Below are 17,482 nucleotides of genomic sequence, written 5' to 3' on the forward strand. Positions count from 1 at the left end.
ATACAACTTTAAGTTTCAATACACTGATTGAAATGTTACCTGCGCCTTATTGAAATAACAAGCAGCAGCAGGTGTGCCAACTGGTCTCTTTACCCGCGCGTGTTTGGGGCATTTCTCGCGTCGTGACACGAAATCAAACGCTTTTCGGGCTTCACAGAAGTCCCACCTGCCGTCAGATACGCCCAATTATCCACCTGGCTAAGGATGTCACCAGAGCAGGGAGATAAATGCAGCGCCAGATGAAATGCGGTGCCCAGCGTGTGGCAGCAGCGGCGGCACAGCACAAGAAGCGAAGGGTTGGCCGGCAGGAGCCATTTTTGGGAGGCTCGCCACAGGGGGTCTATTAGCCCATCTCGTACGAAGCTGACAACGCAATGGATAGATACGAACAAGGGATGGACACACGGGTGGGTAATGGTGAAGGTGCTGGCGGGCTAAGGGGCCGCCTGCAGCATGTACCGCCTCCATTACCTGGCTAACTTACTCCGCTCCCATGCGCCTCTCACCCCACCGGAAGGCTCCTGGGCGACGCTGGTGAACACACTAACGAGTCTTTCTGTCTCTCGACCTGAAAAATTGGACAGTACGCAAGGACCAATACGTCTCACCATAATAGGAAGGAAACAAACACGTGACTCAAACGCATCTAATGGAATAGCCAGAAAATATAAAGAAAAATAAACGAAGAGGAAAGCAAAGGTACACATTCACCAAAGCCTTCCTCAGGGTAAAGCCACGTGCGTGTAGGTGTCACCCTCGACTCCTGTGCTGGCCAAGAACGGGACTTGTTAAGGCGAGGGAGAGGAAGGGGCTTGCCAGACACACTGCTGGGAAATTGATAAGCGATAGACACGTCGGTGGTGAGGGAGGAGGGTGATGGACAGGGCCGAGGAGGGACCGAGGGCAGACACACAGGCGGGGAGGAGGGATGGCAAACAAAAAGATGGCAGACACAAAGGAAAGGGGAGAAGGATAGTAAACACGCAGGTGAGTAGAAGAAAAAAAGGGATGGATGGACAGGTGACGGAGGCAAACACAAGGTACGTAAGTGAAGGGCGAGGAGGGGAAGGAAGCTAGGGAGAAGATAAAAGAAGAGAATGGAGGGAAAGAGAAGAGACGTGACGAGAGGGGCAGAGAAGGGAAGAGAAGGGAAGGGAAGGCAAAGGAAGGAAGAGGAAGTGAAAAGCGAAGAGAAGAGAAGGAAAAGGAAGGGAAGGGAAGGGAAATGAATGGGAGGGGAGGGAAGGGATAGGAAGAAAAGGGAAAGGAAAGGAAAGGAAAGGAATGGAAGGGAAGGGAAGGGATAGGAAGGAAAGAGAAAGGAAAGGAAGGGAAGGGAAGGGGATGGAAAGGAAGAAAAGGAGAGAGAAGGGAAGGGAATGAGAAAAGCAGAATGAGAAGGGAATGAAGGGAAAGGAGAAGGAAGGGAAATGAAGGGAAGGGAAGGAAAGGGAAGGAAAGGGAAGGGAAGGGAGGGGAAGGGAAGAAAAAAGAAGGATTGGGAAAGATAAGGAAAAGCGAAGAGAAGAAATGGGAGGGAAGGGAAGGGCAGTTCGCGAACGGAAGGGAAGGGAAGGGAAAGGAAAGGAAAGAAAACGAAAGGAAAGGGAAGGAAAGGGAAGGGAAGGGAAGAGAAGGGAAAGGAAGGGAAGAGAAGGGAAGAGAAAGGCAAAGGATATTGACCATAAAATAAAATAAGTGTGTGCGAAAAGATAAGGAAAAGAAAAGAGAAGGAAAGTTAAAGGAAGGGAGAGGAAGGGAAGGGAAAGAAAAGATAACCATAAAAGCAGTGAAAATGAGGCTCAAACGATAATGGGAGGAGCACAGTCGAAGAGGGCAGCCATACACAAACAGTCCGTATAATTGAGGAAAGGTGATAAAGGGCGGGGTAGTAAATTAAGGTAAATGGAAAGTAGGTAGAAGAAGGATGGGCAAAGGCAGGGGTAGAAAAGATTGAGTATGAACTAACAGGGACGGAAGGGATGGGGGGCGGGTAGGGGAAGGGAAGGGGGAAGGGAAGGAGGGAAGGTTTTCTAAGATTGGTTGTGGTGGTGGTTTTGGTGTTGGTGAGTGGTGAGAGGTGGTGGTGGTGGTGGTGAGTGGTGGTAGTATAGGCAAGGAACTGACAACCAGCCTGAGACTCACCGTGGTGATAGGCCTTTTTTTGTGTATGTGTGTGTGTGTGTCATGATTTCATTATTCAGGGAGTGGCCCGTGGAAAAATACCGTGGAAGTGACCGCCATTTTGATTGAGAGAGCGGGAACTCTGTCCCTCACCAAGGCGGGAAACAGGACCTTTTTCAAATAATTTCGTTATTATTGACAAAGCTGAGCTATGTGTGGGATGCATGACCCACTATGACCAAGTGCATGTGTTAGGTTATTAATAAATAATAAATCCATAGCCGTTAGGGTGTTTTAGCGTAAGTGTTGCACAGAAAACGAGATGTCAGTATGGCGAGAGCTGGCATCTTGACATCGGCCGGGGAGCGGAGCATTGTGGGTCCCGCCGCCATCTTCCAGCATCTTCCTCCGAGACTCCAACGCGACAAGACGTCCCTCATCACCTCCCGCGCCACGCTGTTCTTCGTGGTGGTTTACCTGCCTTTGTAGTATCCACAAGTCCAGCGTGACTGTGTACTGCTAGGCCAGGGAAGCCGTTGGAGGGTAACGAGGGCACGTCGTGTTGCAGAGAGGATTGAAGAAGGACTCCAGGGCTCCAGACTCACGAGGTAGATCAGGTGTGGCTCCCTCTTCGCCTACCTACAGCTAAGTTCATATTTTGCATAGGATGTTTTAAGATAGCTAGCTAGGTTGCTGTGTGCCTGGGATTAATTAATTATTCTTAATTTACAGCGAGTTTCTTTGTTGCTTAAATAAACTTAAGAGCTGGTTCATCTGGTCTTTGCTTGTCCTATGAGAGATGTGAGTGGTCAGTTATTTAAATAATAAAGGACTAGGAGGGGCTGTGAGTCTGAGACCTCAGTTTTCAGATATTATATTTTATGTTTTTTATTGCTGAGAATTTACGGGATTTTCGGAAGTCCAGACTTTTCAAGAATTCCACAGTGTGTGTGTGTGTGTGTGTGTGTGTGTGTGTGTGTGTGTGTGTGTGTGTGTGTGTGTGTGTGTGTGTGTGTTTGTTTCATGAATTTATTTTCCAAGTAGAGATATGACTTCACAGTCAACATCATTATAATAATAACAATAAAAATAATTATAATACTTATTATTATTATTATAATTATAATTGATAATAAAAGCAGTATTAATGGCGCCACTATAAACATTCGCCTGCGCCAGAACGGGCTGGGCCAACCATCAGGCCCCACCGGGAAGAAGCCTTGGGCCGACCATCAGGCCCTACCGGCAAGAAGCCTACCGGCGCAATAGGAAGCGACGTAAAAAAAAATATAAAAAAAATAAATGATAACCATTCTTTTTATTTTTATAATTACTTTCATTAGTATTATCATTATTATTATCGCTGTTGTTGTTGTTGTTGTTGTTGTTGTATTAACATTATAATTGATATTGTAATTACAAACAATCATTATTATTATTATCATTTTTTTTTATTATTATTATTATTATTGTTATTGTCATTGTTATTGTTATTGTTATTGTTATTATTGTTATTATTGTTATTGTTATTATTGTTATTATTATTATTATTATTATTATTATTATTATTATTATATTTATTGTCATTATAAGGCTAGAATTAATATTGCAACATTACGTAGACTAAAACAATAAAAATAATAGATTAAATGGACAAATAGATAATTAAATTAACAACATCAATTTAGAAATAAATGTTATTAGAAGGACCGATAATAATCAAAATTGTAATATTCATAATAATAATAATGATAATAATAATAATAATAATAATAATAATAATAATAATAATAATGATAATAATAAGATTGAAAATAATAATAATAACGATAATTGTGTTATCAATAAGAAAATAATAACAAAAGTGAAACATCCAACCAAATCAATCAATGAATAAATTATAAATGAATAAGTTACACACACACACACACACACACACACACACACACACACACACACACACACACATAGATATATATATATATATATATATATATATATATATATATATATATATATATATATATATATATATATATATATATATATATATATATATATATATATATATATATTTCCCAGAGTGTGGAATGGGAGAAATAACAGACATGGACGCAGTCAGTCTGTAGAGTGAAGGGGCGGAAAAAACATTTTGCAAATATGTACGAATGGTGGTGATACAGCCTCCGCCCCGCTGCTCATTGGCTCGTTTTCATCTCACTCGAAGCTGTTTCACTAACTGGCTCACGACGACTGGCTGGGAGGGCGGGGCAGGGCAGGGCTTCTACAACAGCGGCAACTTAAGAAACTTGTAGTCTTAAAGAAAGTTTAAAGTTCAATAACTGAAAATGAATTTTAATTAAATAGAATAGTAGAATTTCCAGCGGTCATACCTTGTTTTATTCTCTGCTGGATGCGGACACAATTTTTAGAAAGCTTCCATGATATTTTTCGTAATCTCCCATCAGAATTTCCTCGCGCACACTTGTCTTTTTCACGGGGCAGTTTCACCGACGGGTACCTCGAAAGTTCCGGGGCAGCCTCCCTCGGGGCCGCTCCTGCCCTTTCAGAGGCCGGGTCTGTATTTCCGGCAGTATCAGCAGTTTGGGCCTCGCCTCCCCTGCCTAGATATGTGCCGCCGTGCCCGCCCGCCCGCCCGCCCACCAGCCCGCCCACAGCCCTCCAGCAGCACATCACCCACAGCTGGGATTGGTATGCGCCGCTTACAATCACCGCGGCACAAAACACCAACTTTACAAGACCATAAAATCCCATTGTTAAGGGGGGGAAATGTCCTCGTTTGGCTATGCTAACGACCCTCTGAGTGCAGGGGAAATGCCGAGGGCGTGAGAGGGCCAGCGGCGATGTCATGGTGTGTGTATGTGTGTGTGTGTGTGTGTGTGTGTGTGTGTGTGTGTCCACGTGTTGTTTTGTATGCTGCGTATAAGGCAATATATTATGCTTACAAAGGCACAGCATGATAAGCATGATTGGTGTATTAATCTATGTATTTTAATGAATGTGAGATGCTGGACGTGATATTAGGCCAAGTGTTCTTTATGGCTAACGGAGTGCTATTAGGCATGATGCTTTTATGCAAACTTTTCTGTTTAAAATTCCAATGGTATTTTTCCTTTTTATTTGATATTTGAATGAAGCTGGATGCAATTTTAGGCAAAATGTTTACATTCGAATACCTTGTCCCGTGTGTAGCATTTGGTGCACTGAGTAATGTTATGGCGGTGCTTTGTTCCCTGTTAGTGGAAGAACAGACGGCCGGCAGGGTGAGGCAGGCGTGCATGCCAGGTGTGCATGGCCGGGTGTTGCACGCGTGATGGCAGGGTGAGGCAACTATGCATGGAAGGGTGAGGTAGGCTGGCGTGGTGAGGTGAGCATGCATGGCAGAGTAAGACACACGTGCATGGAAGGGTGAAGCAAGTGTTCATGGCAAGGTGAGGGGGATGGTGGTGTTCAGGGGTGAGGAGCGTGCATGACAGGGCAAGGTGTGTATAGATCTGCATAGGAATCATGCATAGCAGAGTCTGCATGGTGTGTATAGATAACAGGGTATACATGTGAAGGCGTGGTGCATGACAGGAAATGCATGGCATGGTGTACGCAGTAATGTGTACTGAGTGGTAAGTAGTGTACAGCACACCAATGGCTGAAAATACTAGCCCAGCCTGACATGAGTGCTCTGAGCGTCACTAGGGTCACCAAGGTGTGCACAATTACCAGGACACAAGCACTCGGAAGTCATCAGACATCACACCTTTCAGAAACCTGGACAAAAAAGGCACGGCACGGCATGGCACGACACGACTCGGCACGGCACGGCAGGCTGGAGGTTGCCACTCAATCCTTGCCATTCAATCCTTTTCTGGCCATAACTAACAGTGCGCAGGAAGATTTGCTGCCACACCGAGCAGAAAAAAGAAGAAGAGCGCCAATTGCAACTCCTGCCCTCTGATGAACGGTCCAAGAATCATCATCTCTTTTCCTAGTCCCACAACACACACACACACACACACACACACACACACACACACACACACACACACACACAAACGCAAGCACGCACACCTATACGCTGACACACACACACACACACACACACACACACACACACACACACACACACACACACACACACACACACACACTGTGGTCCACTACATCTTCCCTCAACTTTGCATATAGACATAATAAAAGTTAGCACCACAAATACCTCCCGAGGAAGCCATGACTGGGCACATTGTTGGCCTCGGAAGGGAAGGGGGCAGGGTTAAGGTAATCTGTCTTAATTGGCCCTGATAAAAACTGGAGAGGGACCGTCGAGACAGGAGGACTGCTGGAGGTCCCTCAACCTACAACCATAAATAAATGAGCTGGAGTGTGTACCTGTGATAGGGGTTAATGTAAGCTGCTGTGGGAAGGTAATTTATGTTGAGATAAACCTCCCTCTCTTTTCTGCTCCTCCCTCGATCCTGCGGCCCGGCGAGGAGTAAGGTTTATGAGGCCCAGCGCAGAGAGGATGTCTTGGAGGATTTAAGAGGCCTCGGTGTGTGTAAGCGAGGTGCATCTAAGTTCTCAACACCTGACGGCCTGAACATTGATATTCTGCCGTTTTCCTCATCCGCAGCTGTTATTTGGACTGCGAAGACTGAGGGAATGATATGGCCTACGCGTCATACGTCAGCCAGCGAAGTAATAAAACCTACTGTGATACCGAAATAGGCGGGCAAACACGCTGATATGATATACAGTAGAAAATGAGATGCTTGAGGCAGAGCAGTATGGACGTCAATGACACAAAGCCAATTCTCTGAACCAGTCTGTCGGCCAGCACCACCACCACAATCACCACCACCATGGGAGCGACGCGCGGAGGGCCGGATGAGGCGCGGCGCAGCTCTGCGTGGCTGTCGTCGACGATGCTCCGCCATTCACCTAGTAGTACTTGTGTATGGATCGATTCTGATGGTAATGACGCGCTGATGTATTTATGAATTATATTTCAGAGAGAGACCAAGAGAAAATATTGACGTGATCTCCATACGGAACAAATCGAGAATAAACATCACCACCACCACCACCACCGTTCACTGGACCCCTTCCTCTCGTACGGCAGCGATACAGTAATGAAAGATGGGCCGAGATAGGAACCTAATGATTATGAACCGGAGGATCCAAGAGATTTATTCGCCCCCAAATGTATTCACAACAAGACTCTTCTCAAATGTATTCAAAACGAAACCCCTCATCCTAATACCAAACACTGACCCGCCACTCCAGGCTCCTTCAGTCGTGAGGGGCAGTGAGGCTGGAAGGATGAGGGAGAGAGAGAGGAAGAGAGGAAGGGAGGCAAGGAGGGAGGGGGCGGCGCAGTGAGCTATGGTGTATGGAGGAGCTTAGGCGGAGATGTGGGAGCTGAGGGCACGGGCCTGTTAGGGAAGGGGGTGGGTTTCTCGAGCGTGACCCATAAATCTAGACGATCACTGGATGGGCGGTTGTGGGCGGGGGGCGAGAGGGGAGGCGGGGAACGGGAAGCCGCTAGTGGGAAGGAAGGGAGAGGAAGAGGAAAGAACTGAGAGAGAGAGAGAGAGAGAGAGAGAGAGAGAGAGAGAGAGAGAGAGAGAGAGAGAGAGAGAGAGAGAGAGAGAGAGAGAGAGAGAGAGAGAGAGAGAGAGAGAAAGAGAGAGAGAGGAAGTTAGGGGATGGAGAGGAAAGAGGGAGGGAGTGGATTGTTACGGTGGGTGATGGAGGGGCTGAGATGAGGCGAAGGGAGGAAGCTTAGGGGGAGGAGGGGAGAGAGGTGGGGAGAGAACGAGACAGAGAGAGAGGGGGGGAGGGGGGAATGCAAGAAACACAGAATGAGCGAGACGGCCCGGGGAATAAGATCGACGGAAGGGGGAGGGAGGGAGGGAAATGAGGGGGTGCAGAGGAGAGAGAAGTCGTAGAGTGAAATGAATAAGGAAATAGGAGAAAGATGAAGAGACGGGAAGAAGGGAGAAAGAATGGAGGAGAATGAAACCGTTGGGTGAGGGAAAGGAGAGAATGGGAAGATGGCGAAAAGAAAGAATGGAAAGAAGAGGGAAAAGGGGGTGAAAGGAGATCATAGAGGGGGAATAGTAGGGAGGGAAATGAGAGAGTGGGTAGAAAGGAATATGAAGTAGTGGAGTAAGACAAATAAGTGAAAGGAGTTCGACGAGGGTGGAGAAAGGAGGGAAATGAGAGGGGGTGGAAGAGGAATGAAGTAGTGGAGTGGAGTAAGAGAAAGAAGGGAATGGAGAGAAGTGGAGGAGTGGAGGGCAGAAGGGAGGGAAAGGAGGGAGCGCTGGGTCACTGGATGGCATATAGATTTATCAGGGTGACGGAAATTATAGACGCGGCTGGACTGCTAGAGGAGACGGCCATCTTCGCTGCGACTTATTTAAAAGACTTAAATTATAGGCATAAACAACTTTACCTGGCGGGACTTCGGCTCAAGAGAATTCTCGCAGGATCTTTGATGATAGAAAAAAGATAATTGCAGGTGTGTCATATCACAGGACAAGAATTATAACATTGTAATTATAGAGATTCTCGTGATGCGAAAGGATCCGGGAAAATTCATAATTCTTGAAAATAATATAACATGCACCGCTAATGGCTGAAACGCGGGACGGGAACATGCTGGGCACCGAGAGGCTGGCAGGGGGGGCGGGGGGGCTTAAAGGGGGATGGGGGTGAGGGCAAGAGTGGGGATTGGGGGTGGAAGGTGAGGGCAAGGAGTAAGTGGTTAAGGAGTGAAAGAGGAAGATGGTAAATGAGGAAGGAAACCCAAAAGAGGTCCACAGAGAGAGAGAGAGAGAGAGAGAGAGAGAGAGAGAGAGAGAGAGAGTAATGGGGGGAGGGGGAGGAAAATTTCTTGGTTGAACCTTTCCCGGAGAACACAAGTCTAGCGGTGAGGCGTCGCGACCTTCTCACGAGACAGCAATGCCTTCTCACGCCTGCCTGATGGAGGAGGAAAAGGAAGAGAAGGAGGAGGAGGAGGAGGAGGACATACCCGCCGCCGGCACTGAAACCCACCACCATCTTGACCTCTGCATCCCCAACACCCTCCGACAAACCTCCCACGGCGCCCTCGAGACACGCGCCCCACAAGCATGCAGGCTTATTATTAAACACATTTACTGTCTCATTCTCCGTCCTTTACTCCCTAAATTTAAACTCCAACGCCATTCAAAATTTCTTCCCTCCTCTTCCTCCACCGTCTACTTCTCCTCCTCCTCCACCGCCTCCTTCTCCTCCTCCACTTTGTCCTACTTTTCTTCCTAGTTTTTTTTCTGATTCGAAACATCACCCCTTCCAAAAACGTTACAATTTCGTGCTGTTCCTCCTCATCCTTTCATTCCAACCTCTAACATCCTTCACTCATTCCTCCTTCCCCTCCTCCTTCTCCTCTAGTACCCTTTTCCTCGTCTTCGTCCTCCTTCTCCTCCTCGTCTTTCTCTCGCGAAACCTCAGCCTCTTCAAGTCGTTCGTTCTGCCAAAGTTCCCGCGGCAACAAAGTGAGCGGGAAGGAAGGTGTCACAGGCAACAAAAGGCGTCGCAGCCGTCGCCTCTACATGCCCCAACGCCTCGAGACAATCGGACTCCTTGGAATCATCGCGCAGTCCTCCGATTCGGGAACACGTGCAAAACACTCGTCCTCTGACTAAAACTCCGAGTAAACAATCAGGTTGGCGGCACGTCTTCTCCATCACCCACATCACTACTACGACTACTACTACTACTACTACTACTACTACTACTACTACTACTACTACTACTTCAGTAAGGCACTTAGGTATCATGTACATAAAGATCTAAAGAATGTAGGCAGCCCCATACACTCCACAAATCTCTATAAACATAATACCCAGATACCACTGCCTTACAATATGAATTTTCCAGTTGAGATTTCGAGATACGAAGACCAAAAAAAAAAGAACAATTTTGTGAAACACTACTATTTGGTGTGAATAGTATGATAATTGTATTTTATCATTATTATTATTATTATTATTATTATTATTATTATTATTATTATTATTATTATTATTATTATTATTATTATTATTATTATTATTATCATTTTTTTTTTTTTATTATTATTATTAAACACCAAGCAGTGAAGGCGGCTGGTCAATCCTGTCGGTAGGCAATATTTATTCCCACACCCGAGTCACCCTTCACGCTGGGCCGCGGCGGAGTACCGAGGGAGAGAGAGCGTCTGAGGCGCCGATGATTCACGTCAAGAGCACCTGAGCAATAAATCGTGGCCGCGGCGGCGAGGGGCGTCGCAGGGGAGAGTGACGCCAGCCACCCACAATGCATCACTCGGCGACCTTCGGAGGGAACGCGATATATCAAAACAAACTATTCTCAACAAAGGAATAGGCTGCTGTAACGACGTAGGTAGTACACCACTGATTTACAACTACCGAGAAGAAAAAGAAATAAAGGAACCCAGAAAAAAAATCTCCGGTCTCGGCGTGACGGACAGTGGATAAGCCGGGATGGCAACAGAGGGTCAAAAGTAACAATTTATGAGGGCATGGCGGCGTAGGCCTATGGGGGTAACGAATGCCATCACGTCACAATTTATGGCTGCCATTGTATTATTCGGGGATACGGCGTGGAAGAAGGAAAGATATATAACTGGGAGGAAATGTGAAGCATGGCGGGTAATAATTTACGGGTGTCGTTGTGGCCTAATATCCATGGTTTTCACCTTTGATGAAAATAGACGGCACTAAGCAGCGCCATGAAACTCTTAAGAGAGAGTAGGAGGAGCGGCGCGCCCTCCTGCTCACTGCAGCCCCGCGGCGGCTGAGCTGTGGCGGGCGGGACGCTGAGTCCTGGACCACAGCTCTCGCACCATTCCTACCTCCAGAGACAGATACTTGCCTATGTAGACACCAGTGTACCACTGGCGAGGTTTTAAACGAAAAAGCAACGTGTAAGTGACACAGGAAATAATGCTCTATGTATTATTTGAAATCAGATAATGCTATACTTAGTCTGGGAAGAACAAACAGACAAAGCGATGAACCAAAGGGAGTAAGGTGAGGCAACGCAAAGAGGAAAGAAAAGTTGATTGTGAAGGTAAAATTGAATCAAAATGTTTGCAGACTAAAGAACCTATACGTTCTGCACGCCATGAAACTTGTAACAGTGTTTTTAGGAGTTTTTCCACTATACTTTTGTAAATAAGCAACCGTTAAGCAAGTGGGTCAGTGTCGGGTATTCCTCCCATGGTTCACGGGGGTGTTGAGGCTCCTCAGCACACAGCACGCCGCGCCTCGCAAGTTAGTTCCAGCAGCGATTGCTACCTTCGGGTTCACGTTCTCCAAACACACATTAGAAGAGCAATGTGAAAGCCGGAGTCACAGAGCTCCACCTACACATGCTTTTTTAATGTCTGGGAGAGAAAAAGCTGAAGGTGGTGGCCTTGGTATACCCAGCGCATAAAATTTTATCGGTTTATGGTACAGAGGAAAGTGATGTTAGCATATAAATAGCAGCGAAATTAATGACTTATAAAATACATGACTGAGGGAAGTCCGATAGTCCATAAAGTGTAGGCGTGTGGCGAGGCGGCGTGGACCCCGGGGTGGCGGCGCCGTGCTGCTGCTCCTATTGATCCCCTGTGGAGGAGTGCACTAAATGCTGATGACGGGCGGGCATCAGATGATTACGGAGGGGCGAGGGACGAAGAAAAGACTGTAGCAAAACTGAGATACAAACAAACACAGCAACACACAAGACATCACAATGCTTTCAGGACAACTCAACCAACAGAATTTCTAAGCTTACTATACTTATACATTTTTCTGATGCTATAATCTGAATATCCAAAATCAATAGCTACTTCCTTATTTGTCACGTTACACTCGTTGAAAGTGGCGACAGGGCTCTTCATAACAAGCTGGCCAGCCCCTCGTAAGCCTGCCTGCCCCCCCCGCCACCCCCACCGGCCACATACTGATAACAGGTTCCTCAGATATATGTTTCTTCTTGATGAATTCAGCACCAGACCGATTAAACCCACATACATCTTTTAGAGGTGGAGCATAGTTGGAAAATCACTGTGCACATTCAGGAATTCTAAAGAAAAAAAAGCTTCATAGTGAAGAGACTGCTGCAACACTTGCTTCCTCAATGGTCACCAACTACTTATTAGACCAGACGTCATCTCCATACGTTTGGTGCCATACGTTAGGTGTGACTTTGACTTATTCACCATCTATCAAAGATCTTTTTGCTACACTTGAAGCACTCCTCTTTTTTACTGATGCTGGATTAGAAGCTTCTATTTCTATTTAACAAACTATCGGTCCAACTGGATATCGTCATCAACAATTAACAAATGTAACCCGTGATGATCCCGTTTGTCCCCTACACGCTATTTTGGTAGAAAGATTGACAGGAACAAGTGGATGACTCAGCACACATCTACAGTATCCTCAACAACGATGTCATAGTTAATTAAATTGAGCTAACACAAGGAAGCTGCTGTCAGGCTCTTTAAACATGAGAGGAGGTTCAAAAACATCCAAGCCTAATATTTATCTAACTACACATTGAATGCACTTGTGCTGAATCAGGTTACACTAATTTCTCCTAACGATTTTCCTCTAACCATGTGATCACGTCTTTAGTGTGTTTTTATAGGATACAAAAACAACAACAACAAAGAGATATTATTGCCGTCTTGTACTATATGAAGCATGGCGTTTCTTTATAGACATCTCTCTCTCTCTCTCTCTCTCTCTCTCTCTCTCTCTCTCACAAAAAAAAAAAAGACTAATCGCAAAATATATAAAAAAATCCCGTCATTGGCTCATGTGGCTGAGTCTGTGGGTGCCTGCGGGGGCCTGCGGGTGGCGGGCGTGCGGGTGAGCGGCGCCGGCGGCTGCACCGACTCCGTGTGGGCGGGAATGGACGCTAAATCCTGCGTGAGCGGTCATGACTTCTCAAGCCGGGCGCGTCTGTCATGAGTTGCAGACTACAACTGTCGCCAACACTCTGCACCAACCTGCAATATTACTGCAACAAAGGTCTTGGGCGGACTACCTGTGTTGCTGATGCATGGCGGAGGCCGTTAGTGCCCGTGAAGACTGCCTGCCACGAATTGACACTTTCTTTGCCTTTTTATGTTCGCCCTCGTTGTTGTTGTTGCTGGTGGTGGTGGTGGTGGTGAAGGTGGTGGTGTCCTGGTTTCCGTTCTTCGTCACTGTTGTTGCTGCTAATCTTTTTGCTATTATTGTTGCTGCTGTTGTTATGGATATTCTTATTGGTGTTGTTTCTGCTCGTTATCATGCTGTTAGTTTCGTTGCTGTTTTCGTTAGTTTTGCTCTTATTGTTTTTGTTGGTTGATGTTGATGTTTTGTTGTTGTCCCTGCTGCTGCTGATGTGTTTTCTTTATTGTTCATGTTTTTTTATCTCTTTCTTTTGCTTTTGATTGTTGTTGTTGTTGTTGTTGTTGTTGTTGTTGTTGTTGTTGTTTTACCTCTTGTTGTTTTGGCTGTTATTGTTGTTGTAGTTCCTGTTGCTCTTGTTGTTTCTGCTGCTGTTATTTTTGTTGTTGCCTTTGTTGTTGCTGTTGTTGTTTTTTGTTGCTGTTGCTGCTGCTTGTATTTTTCGTTGCTGTTGCACTTGATGTAGCTAGTATTTCAGCTGCGGGTGACGAGTAGGATGAATTTCGGCTACAGTAGCAGAAATTATAAACTGAACTGACATTTCTCTTCAAGTTTTCTTCCAGCCGCATCCTCCAACATTTTTCAACCAATCCCTGCAACACTATCATAGAAGTCTCCCGTAGGACTTCACAACTGTCCCTTACAACAATTCTTCAGCAACTTACTGCAACACCTTCCCAACCGTCCCCTGCAACATCTCCAAACCATCTTCAACACTTCATGCGCCTCCAGTAACACCCTTCCGGACTCTACCACGACTATTCCCAGGCCCCCAACACACACAATACCCCCCTGCAACACTCAACACAATCTTCATCAACACTCCCCAGTGGCTCTTGCAACACCCTACCGCCCCCGCCAGAAGCATTCTCCCCTACACGCAACACTCCCACAGCCACTACCTACAGCCATTACCCACAGCCGCCCTTCCCAGCTCCCTCCAGCAGCCATCAGCCATCCACCCGGAGAGTTATGAGGCGTCCGGAGGCGAGGCGGCAGCAGGGCCATGAGCCATAGCCATGCGGCCAGCCATCAGCCACAGCCACAGCGGAACAACCTCGCACCTCGAGAGTGGCACATTCCACCAGCACTTGCCACTGGTTTATGTGAAAGTAAAATTTTCATAAGTAGCCCGTGACGCCGACATTAAACACTGGGCCGGCCATAAACAGGGCAGTTCCCGGGGTAAGCGCCAGTTAGTCACACGTAAACAATTATTCACCTCGTGCCGTTAAGATTATGTGGAATGGGCCCCTCCTTCCCCTCCGTACTTACTTGCTTGCTTCCTTCCTCCCTTCCTTCTCGCCTCGCCGCCGCGCTACCAAGGCTGCACCTCAGTCTTGTCAGGACGTGTGTGTGCGTGTGTGTGTGTGTGTGTGTGTGTGTGTGTGTGTGTGTGCTTATATATATATATATATATATATATATATATATATATATATATATATATATATATATATATATATATATATATATATATATATATATATATATATATATATATATATATATATATATATATATATATATATATATATATATATATATATATATATATATATATATATATATATATATATATATATATATATATATATATATATATATATATATATATATATATATATATATATATATATATATATATATATATATATATATATATATATATATATATATATATATATATATATATATATATATATATATATATATATATATATATATATATATATATATATATATATATATATATATATATATATATATATATATATATATATATATATATATATATATATATATATATATATATATATATATATTTGTATGCCAGCCAAAATAAAAACAATATATGCACTTACGCAGTCTTATGTTACAAAAAGCTGCACGCTGAGTTGTACAACAAAATACCGTGAATTAAAAGCTGAAATTTTGCAGTTGTGTATAATCCCATACGCATTCAGAGCCATACGTGCACTTTTTCCCTTGTTTTTAGCCCATGTTTTAGCTCTGTCTACCCGCATATTTATCTATCAGTCTGTTTGTCTATCTATCTATCTATCTAACTATTTATATTTGTCTGTCTGTGTGTTAGTGAGTCTGTCCGTCTATTCCCCAGTCTTTTTTTTTCTTTCTACCTTTTATACCCATTCCTTGATATATCTATCTTGATATTTATCAAGCTATCTTTGTGTGTGTGTGTGTGTGTGTGTGTGTGTGTGTGTGTGTGTGTGTGTGTGTGTGTGTGTGTGTGTGTGTGTGTGTGTGTGTGTGTGTGTGTGTGTGTGTGTGTGTGTGTGTGTGTGTGTGTGTGTGTGTGTGTGTGTGTGTGTGTGTGTGTGTGTGTGTGTGTGTGTGTGTGTGTGTGTGTGTGTGTGTGTGTGTGTGTGTGTGTGTGTGTGTGTGCCCTAGCGGGTGCTTTAAACTAAAACATGTTACGGCTCACCTGTCATAATCCTGAGCCAGAGTCTCCCAGAAGTCCTGAGCTGCTCGTTGATAGGCGACCCGCTACTGGAGGTCAAAGAGCCAGGGCCATGCCAGCGAAGGGACGATTGGAGGAGGTGAAACAGCGCCGTGACCCAGTGGTGGTTGTGATTAATGAAGGGAATCAATCATGAGCTCCTTTTTCACACGCCGCAAGTGAATGCTCAAAGTACCAATTCATCCTGTAAACAAGAACACGAGCGCTTTATAAACACTTCTTATGATATCATGATAGCATGGTCGAGGGCTTAGTGTGCTATTCAAAAGTAGTTCTGGGGAGTGACGATAGATGTGACCCTAGTCAGGAGGAATGTGCAAGACTCAGCCATCATGGATCACAGGTACTCGCATGGATATCCAGGGCAGTGTTCTGTTCAAGAAAGTTCAGTGTGCTTGAGATCCATCACGTCTCTCTAATAGAAGGTCACACATCCCAGCCTCTGCCCTCACTGATGCAACACCCCGTGAGTGGCTGAGTCAGGGCCATGGATTCCCGCATCTCGCAACGAGTTCATTACTAAGTTAATAAGATGATTTATGACACTTAATTGTGCGCCTTATGATAACATTGCTGGAGCGCTAGCGATCTCAGTCTCGCCACTGTTGCATCAGCCTACTTCCGCACGTCATCTAGGATTAAGAGACACGGAAGGAGGGGCGGCGGGATAGTGGGCGGAGGAGCACTAGACGAAGCACGAGAAGAAACGCTCAATAGACGAACAATGTTGTTGACCAAAGAGTGACGGAGCACAAAGCTCTGCTACAGTGAGCTGCAGATACAAGACAATGCTTCAACTGAAATTTAAGAAGCGCAAGGACTACCAGGATGTTAAGAGCTACAACATAAAACCATCAGTAAACAGTACACACACACACACACACACACACACACACACACACACACACACACACACACACACACACACACACACACACACACACACACACACACACACACACACACACACACACACACACACACACACAGAAGCACATCGTCAGCGCCGGGGCGGGAGAGGCTTAGTACACTAGAGACCATTACTGCCGAGGGACACGAGGGAAAATCTTTAGTGCTAATGAATTCTTTTCCTCCCAAATCGAGCACCCAAAGGCCCACCGCGACACCACCACCACCACCACCACCACCATCCTTACCTGGGCATTTCCACCTGGCCAGCTTCTGCCCATCACGATAATCACACGCCACTGAGCAGCCCGCGACCATCAGCGTCAACTTTACAGCACAGAAGCCTTTTTCTATCATATTGGTTCCCCTCCATCAGGCGTGGCGCGTCCCTCTGAGCCTTCCCCTGTCCGCCATTCATCCCCTCGCCGCCACCATAACAATTTTCATCCTCCTAACCTCTTATCACCCTCCAGCTATTTTCTATTACGTTTATATCCGCTCTTTCCGACCCTTGGTATCATGGGTCTGCCTGTCTGTCTGTCTGTCTGTCTGTCTGTCTCTCCGTTACCGCCAACGCCACCTTTGACGCCAACACCGCCTCAAGAAACATTGCAGTCACCCTTAAAGACTTCACGGTGAGTCTGTCCTTTCCCGTCTGTCTTCTCTCTCTCTCTCTCTCTCTCTCAAACAATGCCGTAACGCACCTCGACAGGAAGCGAATTCACCCTCACCCTCG

General features: G+C 45.6%; 1 long non-coding RNA gene across 1 annotated transcript in view; it reads right to left on the reverse strand.

Moving 5' to 3' along the window:
- LOC126999918 (uncharacterized) overlaps positions 1-17,482 on the reverse strand; it is a 192,868-nt gene that overhangs the window by 112,541 nt on the left and 62,845 nt on the right. Inside the window, exon 2 of the long non-coding RNA XR_007753661.1 lies at positions 15,802-16,021. This is a non-coding gene — a long non-coding RNA (uncharacterized LOC126999918). The remainder of the gene's footprint in view (positions 1-15,801; positions 16,022-17,482) is intronic.

This window comes from Eriocheir sinensis, chromosome 17 (assembly GCF_024679095.1).
Source record: "Eriocheir sinensis breed Jianghai 21 chromosome 17, ASM2467909v1, whole genome shotgun sequence".
NCBI classification, from domain to species: domain Eukaryota; kingdom Metazoa; phylum Arthropoda; class Malacostraca; order Decapoda; family Varunidae; genus Eriocheir; species Eriocheir sinensis.